Below are 14450 nucleotides of genomic sequence, written 5' to 3'. Positions count from 1 at the left end.
CCGCTGCATTAAAATAGACTCATGTATATTGATGTCTTGTCAAAGTATAGTTATGTCCACACACATCAATATTCCTGACTTACATGGGGGGGGAATCATCTGGACTTTGTAGTAGTTTCCCACCGGGGGCGCTGCCTTCAACATCTCTCTGTTTGATGTCACGGTCTAAACGAGTGCATTTGCTGTGAGCTGTTTAAAAGATGATGTTTTTAACAGAAATAAATAAGTAATACTGAAAAAAATTTTTTTGCTGTAAACTCTCCTCACGTCTGAAGTTTAGAAACACAATCTCACTTTGTTTTTGTTTTTTTTTTCCGGTTTAATGAAATCGAGTATTGTTCGATGAGACGCCCTTTATCGAATATTAAACATCTAAATATATATATATATATATATATATATATTTGTGTTTGCAGGGTTCTCTGAAGGACTGGTCTCCGGTCTTCTGTTTCCAGAGTCACTGTGTTGACAGGTAGGAACTAAACAACTTACTTTCATTTATTGACGTGTTTCCTAAACAGAACTAAAAACACGCTGCGTGATCCGCCGTACACCGTGGAAAAGTGCATTTCGGTGTCTCCAGTAGATGGCACTGTGGCTGTTCATTAGGGCCTGACGTGCGAGTGTGTGTTTGTGTGTGTGAGACCACTCCACTTGTGTTGTGTTCAGGTGACGCTCTGTGAGTTAAATAAAGCAGTGTGACGTTCAGGGTCCGTACACAAAACAAAAACCTCATTGTTTTTGGTTAAAACAAAGCACAAATGTTTGATTTCTTTTTTCTTATCTCCTCACAGGAAGCTCATGTAGTGGTCAGTCAGACTGTCTCATATTATATGTGTTCATATATTTCAGTCAAATACCTATAAGAGTATTTTTTAGATATTTATAAAATATGTCAGGGTTCTGTTACTGAGGTGAAAATGTGCCACGGATAAAAATGTCAAAATGAAATTTCCAGATAGAATTGAACTCTCATGTGGTGTGACGTAAATAAGACGAGATGCATCAAAGGACGGGCATTTTATAAAACCTCGCGGCCGAGGCTCTGGTCCAACTTTCATCACCTTCTTCAATGCCGTCTGTTTAAATGAGAACGTTCCATCAACGCAGCTCCTGGATCTTTGGTGCGGACGGCGTTTTTGTCTCTCGCCCACCATTTTCCCGCTTCACCGTGGTTTTTGTTCCTGGTGATTTCATGTCCATGTTTTACTTAGTCAAAAATGTTTATATTTAAAATGTTAAATCTGAATCTGAATAATCATAGGGGGAGCTAAAATGTTAAATCTGAATCTGAATAATGTTGATTGAATGTTGATTAATCACGATTAGTTGAATTCAACAACATGCCTAAATGTTGCACCTTTTTTCTGCTTGTAGACAACAGGAAGATGAAGACAAATAACAGATGAAAAATCACTGGACCATAGTTTCTTAACCATCAGAGGAAAGAAGTTCAAACTTTTCCAGCTTTACATAAAGAGAAACCGACGTCAGCTGATGATGAAACCTTTCACATTCCTCACCGTAAAAGAAAGATGTCTTGACTCCAGAACTTTCTAAATGCCGTGAGCCCTTGGGCCAGGGAATCGTGCGCTGGTGTGCTGACTTAGTCTGAAGTGCTGTTATGAAGGCAGTGTGTCATTAGCAGTGAAGGTGAGAGCGTGGCCTGACGCCCCCTTCTGGGAGCCGTTAGTCACGACGCTGATGCAGGAAAAATAATGGAATAATTAGTTAAGAAAAGTTTGGACTCAACCACGCGGTTAAAATAGAAAAGGTGAGCAGATAAAATGTGAAGTGTTGTCTTGGCTGATAAGTATTCTTATCTACTGCGTGTGTGTGTGTGTGTGTGTTTTACATTACCTTAATGTGAGTGTGAAAAGTGACCGACCTGAGAGACGACAGCCAGGTGATGTCATCAACATCACCGTGGTGATGATTGGTTAAAGGGTGTCACCTGACTGTCTGTCCTGTGGACAGGAAGTGTTCTGTCGTGACATCACCATCGTTCAATCTTCAGTCAAAAGTTTCAATTATGAAAAAAACCGAAACTGTTTCTCGTCACGTCCTGCGTCTTTGCCGCAGCCCACAGAGTTGTGTGACCACATGTTCCTTAGCTAAGAGTCGGTACCAGGTACCAGTGTCCTCGTACGTAGTGTCACTGGTGTGTGAGCTGCAGAGTGAAAGAGGAAAAGACAGAGAAAGACGGTGAAATAACTGTAAAAAAAGACCTTAAAGAAATGATCAAAGTAAAACTTAGTGCTTAGTGAGTAGTTGTTATTTTTAGTTGATGGTTCTGTTTGACAAACTCAGTCCGTTTATGGGCTTTTATTTTAGTTTTCTGATCAGTGATTGGCTGAACACAGACGGATGAGACGGATGTTGACTTTCAAGGTCAAACTGAACGATTCCGTCCCCTGGAAATGTCCCTCTTTATTACTTCCTCCATGTTCATCAGCCAAGTTTCTCTCCTGAGAATAATCTTCCTTTCTTTTCTTGAAAAAAAAAAAAAAGTCATCTTTTCAAATCCAGGTCCCATTGATCAGCGACAGTGGTCCGACGGGAATGACTGAATGAGAAAAACAACTGGAGTGAATTCCTGATTCACATCCGCTCAGCAGCTTGAGAAACAGTTGTAATCAATTTCAAATGTCTTTGTTGAATGTTGAATAGTGAAAATTCATGACGTGGATATTAATGAGAAGAGAGAATTGTCGGTTTGACGTCTTTCAGCACCGCGTTGGGTGTTCCTCAGAGCGGCGGTGAATCCGCCGTAACAGTGGTGTTGTGATTGTTTTGAAGCCACCGTGGTCTCAGGTGTGTAGGGCGACCCCTGTTGGCCATGGTTAAAAGGCTGTAGATTAGATTAGACCAGATTGAACATTATTGATCCCACACTGGGAAAAGTGTTGAAATGAGTAGAAGAAATCGCACCAGACAGGAAGTGGACCAACTGTCAGTCAAGTCTTATTTCATCCTCACTGGTGTTTAGTGTGTGTGTGGGTGGGGGGGGGGGGGGGGGGGGGGGGGGGGGGGGATCATGTACCAAACGTGCGTAGATTTCGTGAAAAAGGGCGGTACGCAAAAATCCAGAACGTGGTCTTCAGCTGAGGTTTCCCAGTTCTCCTTGAGTGTTATGAGGTCTTCAGAAGAACGTGGATCTGCAGAGACTTGGAGCAGGAAGTGTCGTCGTCGTCGGTCCAGACCTGGGCTCTGAGACTGGTTGGTTTTTTACTCTGTAAATGCAGGTACTTTCTAGGAAGTGCAAGCACAACACTTTCTCCTCAGTACTACAGTACGTCTTCACCAATGCAGTTCCTGCGTATATTACTTCACTCCAGCCGTAGTGCACTTATATCCCCACTGTCTTTAATGGAACTACACTGTTGGGAGGAGCAGATGGAACCACTATCCTGTGGAAATGAAAACAACAGTTCATACCTTTAGGTGAGGTGCATGATGGGACATACTGGACTGGACCAGTTAGAAAAACTCCCATTCAGCCATTTGCTGCCATTGAAGAGTTTTCTTCTGGTGATTCACTGCGACTTAACATTCTCTTCAGCGCCCCCTGATGACGAGACGATAAATATCTCCTTTAATAGCAGCAGCCTAGATGTGGTTCGAGCCGCAGCATCGTGACAAACGGCCGCGGTAGGAAGTGTCGACAACTATTTAGTAGCTGTGGAAACAGATCCAAACTACAGTCACTCACTGTGGAAACGCCGGTTCTGAGTAAGAATCTGGTTCAGACCGGATTCTTCTGATGATGAGAACTGGGACTGATTTGATTTGGATTACGATTACCAACAAAACAAACATGCAGCTTCACAGAGAATTCAGATCAGAAACAAAAAACAAAACAGTTTGTCGGTTATTGAATGTAATGTAATAACCATAAGAATGTATAAGAATGTAATAACCAGTGGATGATGGAACTCTGCCGGTTCACCGCGTCCACTGTCGGTTCACCGCGTCCACTGCCGGTTCACCGCGTCCACTGCCGGTTCATCGCGTCCACTGCCGGTTTTCTCTACCTGTTTGTTTTCTTTTTTAAATTCCCAAGGAGAATTCAAATTAAATCTACTTTTGCTAAGAGCTAATTAAAGTTTATCTGATGAGGAAACCTGGCACCTGTATATTTGCCTCAGCCTCACCCCCCCTCACCCCCCCCCCCGTTCATTTGCCTCACAATACAAGAACTGAAGAATGACATGATGCTGAGTTAATCAGGGGAAAGACGATATTAGAATAATAGAACCGAACAGAACCGAACAGAACAGTCTTTGTTGTCATTGTACCGGGGCGTACGACGACACCGACTCTGAGCAGTCGTTCTGTTGTTTATCCTGTCAAATGAATGCTCACCTGAATTCCATGTATAAAATCTAATGTCGTGTTTTTGTCAGTCCAGTCCTTCCACTGAACTCCATTCAGCTGCTGTCACACACAGTCAATACACACGTTGTTATTTGTACACACTGTGGAGGGTTCAACCTAAGGTCAGCGGCCCCTTGAGACCAGGACAGGAACCGAGTCTTCGACAGTCAAGCTAACTCACACGAGTCGTGTCAGTATTGTTGAGGTAACGACCGTAATGAGTACGAACCCAGAAAACTCCACGACCCTGAGTTTAGGGTTTTTTATATCGATAACATTTGGTTTAGTGACAACTAAAAACAGAAAAAAAAAGGTTTTTGTCACCTTTGAGAATGCTGATTTATCTTGATCATGATTAGTTGTTATTCATTATTTTAATCATTTGACAACGTCAGCGTGACAGTATGTATTTCCTCCAACTTGAAGTAATCTATGGTCAATTTCAAAGTTCTTTTTTTTCCCACTTTGGAGAGTTGGTGTAGAGTAAATCCATCAGCCTGACAGACTCCGACTCTGAGTCGTTTCTTTAACCCTGGTTCTACAACTCAGCTCCACTTTCCTGCTGGAAGATGTAAATAATCTAATCTATCAAATTACCAGTGTGGACAAGACGGGGAGGTGGCCTCGGCCGGCTCTTCCACTAATGGTCTATTTGTCACCACCACAAGGAAGAGTGTGTGGTTTGGAGGATTAGGAGGAAATCTCAAATTAAAAATCACATCATTGTCTTTTTTTATTGGGACTTTTTCTTATTTACAACGCAGCAATAATAAAGAAATGCTAAGAAGATTAGAGATTATATTTATCTATATTTGCTGCCTCGTGTGACAGAATGTGGTAGTGTTTATTCACTCATTGTCTGCCCGCGTTGACTCCACAACGGAGCGTAGAAACGAAGCTGCACAAATTCTCTGTGGTCGTAATTGTTTGGGTTTGAATAATAGACTTAGCAACACGACAGATAATTATGTTGGGAAATTAACTGACGAGGCAATTATAGAAAATGACGCAACAGCTAGAAGTTGGTTTTCTAAGTGAAGTCAAATCATTTACCCAGGAGTCACAGCACATTTGAACTCACCTATTGGCTCTGAGATAACGTCCAGATCAGACTTGTGTTCATCTGTTGTTGGTGGAGCAGAATTAAATCCTAAATCTGCGGCGACACTCAGATAGTCCACCGCTTTATCGCCAACCGCTCGGAGACGGAGAGCGAGTTTAAATCTAAATTGGCAACCGCTGAAATCACTGCAGCAGAAAGTACGTTTTCACCGTTCCTGAGTTTACGTTCCAGGCTGGGATTATTGAGAAAGAAATGAATTTATACGATTGTTATGAGCCGTAGTTTAAGAAAAAAGACGGAAACAAATAACTGTAACTGCTGTTACTGCTGCTGTTGCTGTTACTGTTACTGCTGTTACTGTTACTGCTGCTGCTGTTACTGCTGCTGTTACTGCTGCTGTTGCCTGGTGGACATGGCGGCAGCTTCCAGTTCATATCTGAACCTCAGAATTGACCGTTTTCCACCGTTTTATCCTGTTGTCAATGTGATAAGTGTAAAGTTTGTTGCCGCGTAAACTGTGACTCAAACTCCGTGTGTGTCTGTATATACTCTGTGCATTTATACATATATACTCTCTCTCTCTCTATTTTTTTTTTTTTTTTTGTCTGGCTGCTGTGGCCGTGAAGGCTCTTTCTGTTGAAACATTTGAAATGTTCTCTACACAGAGATTGTGGAAAGCAATTTCAGTTTTTATTCCCAACTTTTTTGGGATAGAATTGTGCCGTCGCTTCAGCTACTGCAAAATGTGTAGTTCAGTGTGTGCGCGCGCACGCGCGCGTGTGTGTGTCTGCGTCTAAGTCGGTGCAGCCACTTACAGCAGGATGAGTCCTGGTTCTCACTGACCAAGTAAAAGCACCGACGTTCCCGCCGGCGTTCTTGCATCGTGGGGGAACTTATGCAAGACTTATCAAAGACTTATCAAAGTCAGAATAACAGCAACATGTTTGTTGACCAACTAGTCAATAGATTATTTTTAACAGTTAGTAGTAACCAGTTAGTTTCAGAAACCTTCAGTTTATAATGAAGTGGATGAAGCTGAGTCTGAAATGGTTTTCTGATCTCAACCTTGACGTCTTTATGATCCTTTCTTTGTGTTAGCAGAGACATTTAACATTGAGTCCATAAAAAAACTAAAAGATAATATAAACGTCCTGATTCCTTTTTAGTTGAACACATCCCTGATAAACTCGCGGGAATTGAAAAAAGACTCAGTTGCTGATCTTCAGCAGCTCTGAGACGCTCTTTTATTTTCTGCCGCCATCTACTGGAATGGTGTTTGATATTTACAAAATAATAAACCTAAACAATAACTTTCCTACTGTTTGAGTGAAATTGGATAATTAATTAACCTGTTAGTGGTTGATAATCTCTGACTAACTGAACTTGGCGCTCCGTTCAACAGCTGGTATAGTGTAGCGTTCCACAGTGTCATCCTGATGAGTCCGCTCTGACTCAGTCACTAATGGAAACTGCACTTCCTCTTCATGGTCTGCTGCCAGTCGTCAACACGGTTCCTCCCAGGTCTGTGGCTAACAGGAAGGAGGGAACGGTGCCTCGTGAGGCTGGAGGAGACAAACATTTTCATAGTCAAATAGAAACCCCAACACAGACCACCAGGAGAGGGGTCTGTTATAGACGTACTGAAGGTCGCTGGGACCAAGGCTAGCCTTCACGCCATGTTTGAGTGGAAAGGTTGAGGAGTCAATATCAGAGATATTTGAAGACTTGGAGTCTGAGAGTCGTTTTCTGGCTTGCCTTTGAACTTAATCCTTTCAGCTGAGCGTTTGGCCCGAAGGCTCTCACGGTCGTGTGGACGATTTGGAATCAACCAGGAAATATGCATCTGAACCAGTGTTGTAGAATCAAAGGCCTCTCTGACCGACTCTGACCACAGTTCCACACTGTGATTGGTTTCACACAAGATGAACAAAGTGTGATGGCCGTGTCTTTAATTTACAACCAGATATTTCACAAACCTTTGATTTGAAGAGACAGACTTCAAAGAGGTTTGACTCTTTGATTTTCAATGCCTTACTGGAGCTTTTGGGCAATTCATCGCATTCTGATTGGTTCGTTTCATAAACCTTTGTGCGTTTTATAGATGAACTTTAGTTTAGAGAGTGTGTGTGTGTGTGTGTGTGTGTGTGTGTGTGTGTGTGTGTCCTCTGGGATCATTATAGTAGCTACTGGCAGAGAAAACCAATAACTTGCCCCGCCCCTCTTCTATGACCTTTGTCTAGTCTTGAAAGACACATATATGTATGTATATATGTGTCTGTGTCCTTGAAAGACACAGTACACATATACACATATACACATATACACACACATATATACACAACGGTTCAATGAGACTAAGTTGTTGACAAAGTGACTGAAACAGTGTTTGTGTTTGTGTTTTCAGTTTGACCTGATGGTTCTTTACTCTTCATCAACTCTGTTTATTGATCTACGGAGAATCCAGTCAGATTTGATGCAGTAAATAAGTGAAACTCACTTCAAAGTCTCAGACTTCGTTAAGACTTTATCATTAACTGGAATTTATTTTAAAACCCTTCTCAACAAGGTGGCGTCGTTGCACCCAGATTTCCCCCATAAAAGTCAGGGTTTTATTATTTGTCTGTTACATCAGATTAATTACCATGTGAGCAAATTATATTAACGACCGCAGTTACATGACAGAGTACTGCAGTAAATACTGTGTGTGTGTGTGTGTGTGTGTGTGTGTGTGTGTGATGGAGACTCAGATCTTTGTTACAGTTTATAATCTCACTAAACATCGTGACTAAACCCGTTGTTGTGCTCGGCCGTCGGTCTTCCGTCGGACTCCAGTACCAGATGAAAAACTAAAAATGATTGGTTTGCTTTAGAACTGACTCGTCCTGTGGCCTGAGGCTGAGACTTCCAGAGTAGTTCTTCTGTGTAAAGACCTTCACAAAAACTCGATCAACCTTGAGAAAAAACTACAGCTGTAGCCAAATGGGCCGAGACCATCAGGTTGAAAAATGGACTCTGATCGTAGTGAAAGAAATGTCTGGAAGTCGGTTTGTTACTTCTGTTCACGGCTGGTGTTTGAGGGGAACTAAAAGAATGAAGTCCTTATTTAACGGACGTAACATCAGAGAGTTCCTTCCTGGTAGAGGTCACCGGGTCATGACCTGCTTCCAATCACCTGGTCCATCCACTGGCTCACCAGAATGGCTCCAGCGTAGCGTGAACCCTAGTACAGCGGTAGTACAGCGTCAACCCTAGTACAGCATTAGTACAGCGTGAACCCTAGTACAGCGTTAGCACAACAGTAACCCTAGTACAGCGTGAAACATAGTACAGCGTTAGTACAGCGTGAACCCTAGTACAGCGTGAACCCTAGTACAGCGTTAGCACAACAGTAACCCTAGTACAGCGTGAAACATAGTACAGCGTTAGTACAGCGTCAGCCCTAGTACAGCGTGAACCCTAGTACAGCGGTAGTACAGCGTCGACATAATCACGTTTCTGTTTTGTTTTTTTCTTTATCCTCACAGGTCTATTGACAGAGTATCTTGAGAGACAATTATGGGCTGCTTAATCTCCTCTGGCTGCCTAATGGAGGCAGATGTCTAATATAATCCAGGCTAATATATCAGAGCAGTTTCATGTGCAATAAACAGCTCACACAACAGACATAAGTAATTGCAGTGTCTGGCTGAGAGACATTCAGAGGTACGTCACAGGACGAATGAGCCAATGTCTCAGATCAGGGAGCTAAGAAATTAATCGGAGGAGGAACACTTCCAGTGGAAATTATTAGTGTTTTCATTTCTCATTTGAATGATCTTAATTTTGTTTTTATGCTGTGGTAAAATTGAAACATAATAAACGGCATTTGGTTTAATTACTTCTTTCTGCAAATGGGTTCATTTATAATAATCAAAGCGATACATTCTCACTATTAGTTTGTCAGATCCGTTAAAAAAAGTTTGCACCCAAGGTCAAATGGAGTCACCTTAAGCTGAGGACAGACTCAAGTTTTGATTTATATATATAGAGAGAGAGATTGTCAAGGTGCTATATGTGTATATACATACACACATATATACAAATATTTATATATATATATATGAATGTATTTATATATTGGTGTGTAACCTTCATTTATTTATTAATTAAAAAGGCAGCTTTTGAGTTTAATTTTGACTGGTTGAATGTTAGTTGTTGTTGGTTGTTGTTGTTCCTGTAGTTGAATGGTTGTTGTTGTTGGTTGTGGTTGTTGTTGTTCCTGTAGTTGAATGGTTGTTGTTGTTGGTTGTTGTTGTTCCTCTGGTTGAATGTTCCGGTTCAATCCGCGCTCCGACTCCGTCCGTAGACAAACAGCTGAGACGAGGATGCTGCCGTGCACAGTAAACCTCAGTGTTTCTCCGGCTCAGCTGGTAACCATGGAAACTCTAATTCTGCAGACACGGTGACGTCACTGCTGGTAATTGCTTCCAAGTGATGCCTACGTTTACCAAACCGACCTTTATCTAAACCTGTGTGTTATTAATCGTCTGTTTGGTCTCCTTCAGACGCCGTTCTCTCTTCGCTCTCATTATTTTCACAAAATTTCTCTTTTGTTTCGCCCAGAGCTGAACAGCGCCACCTCACAGTCGAATAAATAAGTGCATTTTGGTTTAAACATTGACATTCCTGTGAATTTGGTTTTTGAAAGAAACGGAACCTTCGATTTTTAAGAAATGTAATAAAAGACTAAACTTTTTTAGATTAGTGTCGTGGACAGTGTGAGGGAACATTAATGATAATAACATGTTAATAACCAGATGGTTTAACCTGTTTTTACGTTTTTGTCCGCCTCGCTGTGACATGATGTTTACTAACTAAACTAACTAACTAACTAATTAAACTAACTAGCACAAACTTCTAAAGGTTTTAAACGTTAGTTCAACAACTTTCACTTTGGTTTGAAACAGTGTAGTTTGTTCTACAGTGGTGGATCAGTGGATCAGGAGGGTTTCAGGTTCGATTCCAGCAGCTGTTCATTGGTGTTGACACTTATTCACTTCCTCGTTCTCTCGGGTCACGTGGCGTCTCTTCGGGTCACATGGCGTCTCCTCGGGTCACGTGGCGTCCCCTCGGGTCACGTGGCGTCTCTTCGGGTCACGTGGCGGCTCCTCGGGTCACGTGGCGTCTCCTCGGGTCCCGTGGCGTCTCCTCGGGTCACGTGGCGTCTCTTCAGGTCAAGTGGCGTCTCCTCGGGTCACGTGGCGTCTCTTCAGGTCACGTGGCGTCTCCTCGGGTCACGTGGCGTCCCCTCGGGTCACGTGGCGTCTCCTCGGGTCCCGTGGCGTCTCCTCGGGTCACGTGGCGTCCCCTCGGGTCACGTGGCGTCTCTTCGGGTCACGTGGCGTCTCTTCGGGTCACATGGCGTCTCCTCGGGTCACGTGGCGTCTCTTCGGGTCACATGGCGTCTCCTCGGGTCACGTGGCGTCTCTTCAGGTCACGTGGCGTCTTTTCGGGTCACGTGGCATCTCCTCGGGTGGCGTCTCCTCGGGTCACGTGGCGTCTCCTCGGGTCACGTGGCGTCTCCTCGGGTCACGTGACGTCAGCTGTGTTTGTTGAAAGCACAAACAAAAACACACTTCACCGTGTAATTACGTTCATATCTTCTTCTCTGATCGTTGGCAACCTATTATTTCCTGTCATTCCCACGAGCGCCATTAGGGTGCGTAACCCTGATTCATTTGCCTGACAGTGTTTTCCACACAGTAGTATAAAGTGACAGTCATTAATGTTTGTTGATGAAATAAAATGATCATTTTTAGCATCAGTGTATAATTTGTCAGTAGAGTAAAATAACTGACACTGACGTACAGTCGGACGTGTGTTTGGAACAACAACAGTGTTTCCTGTCAAACACGAATCAACGCTGCAGGAAAACAACAAATTTAATGTCGTTTTTGACTGATGTTGGCAAATACAAATATACTACAGTAATGACAGGAAATATATATATATATATGTGTGTGTGTGTGTGTGTGTGTATATGCCTGTACTGCTGAGAACAGAACTTCCACACCTGTGTGTAGAAGGACTTTCCAAGTGAGATTTGGACAATCAGGCACAAAAGCCCCCAGATGTCAGCGCCCCCAAGATTGGGGTGATAAAAATATTTGTATCTCCTATTTATTATTTTCAAAATTCTAATTAAAAACAAACGTATCTTCATCAACTCATCAGTCACCAGGTGACTGGTGTCGCAGCAACTTACAGGACAAAAGTTTGAGGCCGATCGTGTCCCAGAGCTTCACCGCGGAGATGAGATAACCTTGAGTTCATCACTAAAAAAGTTTTTAAAATCAAAATCTTGGTGCAGGTTCTGGTCTCACTGCAGAGTGAAGCTTCAAACATCAGCAGTTTCTGGAAGTTGCGTGTCGTTCTGTGCACGTTCTAAAGGAATTTAAGGTCGTTGAAAAAGTGCAGCAGCCAAAGTTAAACCTTCAGTGTGAAATAAATCTCCTGGTATTGTAGTATTATAGTATTGAGTACCCGTGTGTACCCGTACTGCAAATACGCTCTGATAATCAATTAATTTCTTATCTCTCTCTCCCACACTCTAAAATAATGAGTGTTTTATTTTGTGTTTCTCCGGCAGCACCGTCGTTTAACTGCTGACCTCAGTGTTACAAAATAAACAACGCAGTCTTGGGTTTTTATGAGCTGATCCGCCAGGTTTATGTGCTGTGAGCTGGTTATTATCTGTTTCCTGTTCTAAAATACTCCACTCTACTGTGTACTGTGTGTACTACCACAGTAGTACACACAGTACAACTGAACCCACTACACTACTACTGTAGTGGGTTCAGTTTTATTTCTAAAACATGTATTTACCTGTATAATGAATGTATATTTTTTATATGTTAAATACAGGTGAAAACATGATAAGGTAATTGGGCATTTGCACCATGTAGACTGGTTAAACTGCTGGACACACTCCAGCACAGTAGGTGGCGCCAGTATAACTAAAGTTATTTTTCAGGATTGAAATTTTAAGTTAAATGTAGATCATGTTAATGTTAGCATGGACCCCTGAGCTAACATTAGCCGCTAACGTAGCCGGCCCACTGTAGAACAGACGGGGGGGGGGGGGGGGGGGGGTTTCTTCTGTGGTGTTTTCATACAGACGTCCGGTGGTTCAGTGGGTCAGACGCTGGTCAAGGGTGAAAGATATTTGGTGAGTTATTTTTCTGAAGAGCATGGATGGCTGACTTTAACTGGCTCTGATGACATCACTGTTGCTGCTATGGAGACAGTGAGGCACACGATGTCCCGTGGACCGCGATCAGCCACGGGGAGTTCTCCAGTCCTGCACGGCAGCAGCTCAGACATGGAGAGTGTTTAGGTAAAAAAGAAAAAATAATGGTTTAGTTTTTGTAGGAGATGAAAAGTAAAAAAAAGAAAGAAATTCAAAAGATTCAAATAAAAGCAGACAAAATGAGACAAAATTTTGCAGTGGGTCTGTTGTTGATGTTCTGTAAGAACATCCATCTGGTCATATAAAAAAAGAGTTGGTCTGAAATATTGGATTGTTCCTAAAATTGGTTTAAAAGAACGACAGAAAAGTGTTTCTTTATTGAACTGAACCAAATTCAAACAAGTCCAAATAAATAAACATAAAAACCAACGGAACCAGGTGTCGCAGCCAGAGACAGTCGGAAAATATGATATTAGATGGAAATTTAAAAAGTAATTAGAGTAGAAACAAACCGTAAAACATCTGTCTGTGATTGTGTGGGGGGGGGGGGTGTTGCCACAGAAGGAGACAAGCTGTTGGAATTAATTCATCTGATCTATAATTGGACGAGGCGTAAACTGTAGACGCTGTAAACTGTGCACTTATCAAACGCCACACGGTCACGTAGCATGGGCTAGCATCTGTTAGCTTAGTTCATGGTGTGCAAACAAATTCCTTGTTGTTGTTGTTCTCCAGACGATGTTTTAAATTCAGCTTAAAGACGGTTAATTTTAGTGTGTGTGTGTGTGTGTTACAGTTTTGTTTGTGTGAATCTAATGCGCTAATAATACATGCTAACTCTGTTCAAACTGTTTTTCTGGAGTAGGAATAATAAAAAAGGAATACGTGAGTCAAACTTAGCTCAAGATAATTAGCATCATTAGCATGCTAACTGCGTTGTTTCTGCCAATTACCCACAATGCTCTACCTGTTGATACAGGGAGGGCACCTGTCCTTGGTGCCGTGTCTGGATGAGGTTGATGAAAGTCAGAAAGCCTCAGCTGCTGAGTGGTGACCGCCGCTGTAGTGGAGCCAGTCAACGACTTAATGCTTGGTTTTTTGCGTCAACACTTGAGTGACGACACACATTTCCACCTGTTCAGTTTCCTCGCAGTAACTGCCTTGAATTCCAGGTTAAGATCATTAATGTGTTTTAGCCCAGAGTAAGAAAATGTAGTTCTGATGAAGAGCCTGCAGGTGGCGTCGACGGATGATGACATATTTGGTCATTTTAAAAATAAATAATTACTGTATATGACAGCTGTTCTGTCTGTTAAGGTTTTATCCTGTTTTATATTTGATTGTGTTGTTTTTATGAATCTTTAGTCGAGGAAATGTTGCTGTAAATTGTTGAAAATATTGTTTGTTTTTGACCGACAGATCAGACTGGGTTTATTTAATAATCACTCCAATCATTAAACTTTAAACTTTAAAGTTCTAAGCAGGAAAATAATCACATCATTGAGATGTATTTCTCCCTAGTAACCTGTCATATTATTAGATATATTTATATATATATATTTATAGATATCCAAGAGCTCAGAACCCCCCCCCACTCCCTGTCACTCTCTGTCTTGATCAGACACACACACACACACACACACACACACACACACCCCCAGCTGTAGCGTCTCTTGTCTTCTTGTCAACACTGACTGATTCTGATGCGACACTTTTCCACCTGTTTACTCCAAATACGAGGTTTTATTGACAAACGGAGACGGAACAGAAGATGAAGACAAA

The 14450-nt window shown here is 42.2% G+C and overlaps 1 long non-coding RNA gene across 1 annotated transcript in view; it reads left to right on the top strand.

Moving 5' to 3' along the window:
• LOC103392306 (uncharacterized) overlaps positions 1 to 2982 on the top strand; it is a 3988-nt gene extending 1006 nt beyond the window's left edge. The window contains exons 2-3 of the long non-coding RNA XR_522894.3: positions 417 to 472; positions 1378 to 2982. This is a non-coding gene — a long non-coding RNA (uncharacterized LOC103392306). The remainder of the gene's footprint in view (positions 1 to 416; positions 473 to 1377) is intronic.
• The last annotated feature ends 11468 nt before the right edge of the window (positions 2983 to 14450 follow it).

The sequence above is a fragment of the Cynoglossus semilaevis genome, chromosome 16, assembly GCF_000523025.1.
Source record: "Cynoglossus semilaevis isolate Cse_v1.0 chromosome 16, Cse_v1.0, whole genome shotgun sequence".
NCBI lineage: Eukaryota > Metazoa > Chordata > Actinopteri > Pleuronectiformes > Cynoglossidae > Cynoglossus > Cynoglossus semilaevis.
Note: the sequence above shows the minus strand (reverse complement) of the source record. Positions and strands in the feature narration are given on the sequence as shown.